Here is a 5,008-nt window from a genome sequence, read left to right on the forward strand (position 1 = left end):
AGCCTTCAAGTGGATGGAAGGCTGTTTCCATGGAGCAGAAGGCATTAAGGCTCCCATCCTCTTCACCTGCACCGAGTTAAGCTTGACTGCTCTGCTTCAGCTGCTGAGCTACAGTCATGGGCATCCTCCATTTTCCCCATGTTCTTCTTACACACCTTTATTAAGGGAAAAAAAAAAAACAAAAATCCCATAGCCAGGCTGATACATTTTTAGCATCATGTTTAAGAGCATGAAGATCTCAAAACTGCTGATACATTTGTGACCACAAAGTTAAAGCTTAATAATTCCCATTCCAGGACAGAGGATTTCTATTCATGATAGTTGCATAATGAAGTGCTGCATTCACAGAAAGTTGGACATCTTCCCAGCCTGCCTCCCTCTTGGGAGTTCAGGCCCCTTCTCTATGGTAGAGGAGGTCTAGGCTAGCATAGCTCCATCTCAGCATAGCATTCACCAGGAATTGTGGTGATGACACAGGGAGCTCACACAGACTCCAGAGCATTCCCAGCTGCCACAACTGCAGTTTCAGTGCAGAAAAATTTGACCTTCCATGGTCAAGTGTCCTTTCTGGAAATGACAGGCTCTCTTATCAAACAATTGCTTGAAAAGAAACAAGGGGGTTTGTTTTATTTAAAATACTCTGGTGCAGGCACAGGGATAACCCATCTGTGGAAAATGCCATTAATGTTTACTGAGCAATACAAACGGAAAAAAACAAGGCATTATCAATTATTTAAAAAAAATAAAAATTCTGGATATGGGATCAGAGGAATAGCAGAGGATAACCCTCTCAAGAGTCTATTAAGAATACGTTATATATTGTTCCATTTTCCATGCTCATTACAATCACTGCCCCAATAACAGCTGCGTGCTGTGCCTTTCTCTATTCTAGCACAATTCTCCCGTGGGAACTAAATAACTCTGTTTAAATACTGAGCAGAGCTGGTAGAAGAAAGCAGGATGGCTCTGCTGTGCTACCCTTGTGTGCAATGTGCATCTTAGGGAGCTGGTTACAACCCTTCCTTCTCACAGCTTGATACAAAATAAAGGGGAATAAAGAACGTTCCTCCACTGGGGAGGAGGAACATGGTCAGTCCAACTAAATGACATTGTGAAGGAAAAACTATGTCAGACTTAATACATTTCAGAAATTAAGGCTTTGGTGAATTTTAATTCCTTGAGCTCCAAAAAAATTGCAGGGAGAAAAGCAACCAGTGGGTCCATGTTAGTGCCAGTCCCTAAGCAAGGACTTTGGTGACATTTAAGTCTCTATATCCAGCTCCTGGCTTGTCTCCCACCCACAGTGATGCCTCCTTCTTTCATTTCCCAGAGCTCTGAGTTTCCCTGGGGGATCCTCCCCCCTGAGTCCCTGGCCCAAGGAAGGCAGAGCAGCTCCTGCTGGGGCAGCAGTGGGAGCCCAGACTGAGTGTCCTGCTCAGGCTTCAGCTGGGGCCCCAAGCCAGAGGGGCTCCTCACAGAGGCCTCCCCAGGGCACCTCCTGCCTCCTCCAAACATGCCAGGAAAGACAGGAAAGCAGAGCTCACTGTCCTGGGCAATTCTGCTTCCCTGGACCCTGATTTGTGCAGAGCCCAAAGCAAGAGCCCCAAGACCTGAGAGGTACAGACGTCACTCCCTGCTGTGCTGTGCCCAGCTGGGCTGTGGTGCCAGCCCTGAGCAGGGGTTTTGGGGAGCACAAAGCTTATGAAGTGATCTGATCACAGGATAAAAGGACGCTGCAAAGGTGAAGAGCTTCTGATTCGACTCTGCCTCACGGGGGTCACTTACATGCTGTGACTCTGACACTGCCACTTATTAATTTTATTTTCCAACTTACTGCACAAGCTGGCAAATCAAATAGTTTCACTCAATTCACCATTAAACAAAGAAGCAAGACAGCGCATAGGGAACAAGCTTTACTTGACATCAACTCAATTTGAAGATCAAAAAGAGGTGTGTTTAACTTTGCATTATCTTCATTTTTTAATTTTCACTGGGTTTTGTTCTTCCTGCTATCAGACAGCACAGAAAGCAGAACTAATAGGAAAAACTGACTTCTGCTGTGGGAGCAGAAAACCTTATCTCACAAACAGATGGGATACTCTGGTGACTCCCAGCTCAGTTCCTTTGGGCTTCAGATGAGGAGTTTTCACATGAGAATGTAATGAATTTTCACAAGGTCCCAGTTAGGGCACTGTGAGACTTGTCCTCCACTGGCAAGTTCATATGATTCTCCCAGCAAGGTCAATGGGCTGCCAGGTAGGAGCTAAATCTGAATTCAAATTGTGCATTCAGGGTGTGGAACCAGAACTTCCCAGGAAAAGCTCCCTATGGGTACATAGAGACCTAAATTTGCCATGGAAAAGGGTCCAGTTCAAATTACCATCTTTGGATTCCACTTTCATATTTGTCCCTGTGAAACCAAACTCAACTTCCAAATTCTATGCTCACCTCTGTATTCTTGAATCTCCAAATTCAAACACTAGACTATTTCAGAATTTTATTCCATCTGTAGGATTGAACAGGCCTTGTATAAATTGGTAGAATTTAAAATAAGAAAAACAGTATTGACAATATTTAATGGCCAAGGAACACAATAATCTAGCTGTAGACATACCCAAACTGTGGAGTCCACATCCATGTAGAAATTTAACTTGAACTGCTGCAGTTTGATCCTACTTTATATTAATTCAGTAAAACCAGTTTTCTGTTCAGAAATATGCTCTGGACAAGCTACTGCAAACACATCAGCAGGTGATGGCTTCAGAGAAACAGAATGGCTGCAGTCCTGAGAGTCAAAGCTGGGGGTACTTTAAACAGAAAGACATGTTCATCAATAAAAGGAAATCTTTCTAAAGTCAACATGAGCTGGTTCCAGGTGAAGGCTTTATCTTTTCTTTGTAAAATAGTTGCCTGCTCCTACAGATTTGCAGGAATAATTGTACATCATATGTAGCTTGTACTAAAACAACTGACCAAAAAAACCCCAAAACCCAAACAAAAAAAATCCCATCAGTTCCATACTGCCGCCCACCTGGATTCTGCTTTGTTTTGGAAACTTCAAAGAGTTGAGAATCAAACTCACCCCCAGGGCAACTCCAATGAAATCAATGTGCAACCTTGGGAATTAATCTGGCCCAAGCCTCATTTTCTCTTTAACTGCAGGAATCAAGGTCATTTTCCCATCTGGATTTTGCAGAGGCTTCTGCACATACTGATGAGTTATACCTTTTATCAAACCTTGACCATCATTTCCAGGGCTAGAAAATGATTGCACAGTGTCAGAGGATCACAGGAAATAAGATGAAGGCTCTTGGTGTTAACATCCAGACCTTATATTTGCTATGTGCCACCTCTCCTGTGTCCCCCAAAGTCATATCCAGTGTCCTTCCACAGTACACTGCAGGAATCTGTCCTCTGTCTCCAAAATCTCACACTTAATGCCAGATGACACCACTCATCCTCTACCTTAACTTCAGGGAAGTTACTCTTTTCCACATCTGTAGGTTTTATGCAACAGTGTGACCAGCATTTTTCTGCTGGTTGAAGGACTAAAAAACCAAACTGTAGGTTTTTTGTTTTGGAGGGGAAGTGGGTCTATCTGTCTGTCTGTCTATGCCTATAGACCTGTACCCTTCCTCCCTCCTCAGTAATCCCCTCTGTGCCAGCACCTGTGATGTCTGGGAGGATTTGGCCCTGCAGGAACCTCTGATGACAGCAGAACATCTTGTAGTCAGCCTGCCTTAGATCATGGCTTGGTCAGCACCTAAAAAACTGCTTTTGAGGATTTGAGGGCAAAGACCTCATAGGAGCAAGCAATTAGAGCAATTATTGCAAGTCCCAAAAATGTTAGGTGGGTCAATAAATGCTTAAAGGACTGGCTGCAGACACCCTCTCCCTCACAAGGTGATCTGTGTCAGGCCAAGGCTGGCCAAGGCTCCACCTGACACATCCAGCCTCATCATGGGAACAAAACACACCATTCCAACGTGGCAGTGACTGCAAGACAATGTATTGGAGACAAAGGGTCTGCAGAAGCAGTTCCTGACTAGAAGCAGACTGCCCAAGGCTATCTGATTGGACATCCCCTTTTAATCCAGACTTGATATGAGCACATCACCTCCTTGCTCTGTAGACTGGCGTGCCAGATGTCTGCTACAAAATAATAACACTGAGAAATTTGTGGTTTGGGATATTTTAATATCCTGAGCAGAGGATTATTTGCTGTTTAGTGTGCTTTAAAATGTTTTCCTTCTGTGCAATTGATAGCTTTACTGCTCCTGGACAGAATAACAAACAGCTGTGCTGCTAAAGAAAAGAGATCTCAGAGCACCATCTTGGCAGCCTTGGAGCCCCAGTGACTTGCAGAAAGGGTGAGTGGTCTTGGGGCAGGTTTGCAGCTGGTGCAGGCACTTGCAGCCACTTAGAGTTCATGTATAAAAGATTTCATCACCAATTATTAAAGGCAGAAAGGACAGTTGTAAATCAGAGAGTCTCACCTCTTGTGTAACACAGACTGGTGATTTCAGAGCAGAAGTCAGACATTAGCCTGACCAGAGGTACTCAGCTGGGCAATGGAAATTCTGCTCTTAGTTCACTGGGATCTCACATGCCAGTGCTGTAATTCCATAATGCAGCAGAGAGTTCATTCAGAGGCTGCAGACCAGGTAATCAGATTCTATGCAGGTTTACTTCTTGATTATTTATTCAATAAGGATCACATTAAAAGCCCACTGGAGGCAGTGAGAGACTCCTGTTGACTTTGCAGCAGCCTAAATCAGACCTGAAGCGTTCAGAGTTTTAATATGCACAATTGGAATTTGGTAGCTTCCAGAGGTCTGTATTGAATTATGAGCTCCCTTTGGAGTAATGTGCTCCTCACACATCTTTACTTGCCTGAGGGTAACCTCTCATAACTTGTTCCAAAGAGCTTTCCTGCCTGGATTGGCACTTCCTTGGAAGACCTCTGAACTCGGATCACCTACTGACCTCCTTCCATGCAGAAATGATT

This window comes from Geospiza fortis, unplaced genomic scaffold (genome assembly GCF_000277835.1).
Source record: "Geospiza fortis unplaced genomic scaffold, GeoFor_1.0 scaffold172, whole genome shotgun sequence".
Taxonomy (NCBI): Eukaryota; Metazoa; Chordata; class Aves; order Passeriformes; family Thraupidae; genus Geospiza; species Geospiza fortis.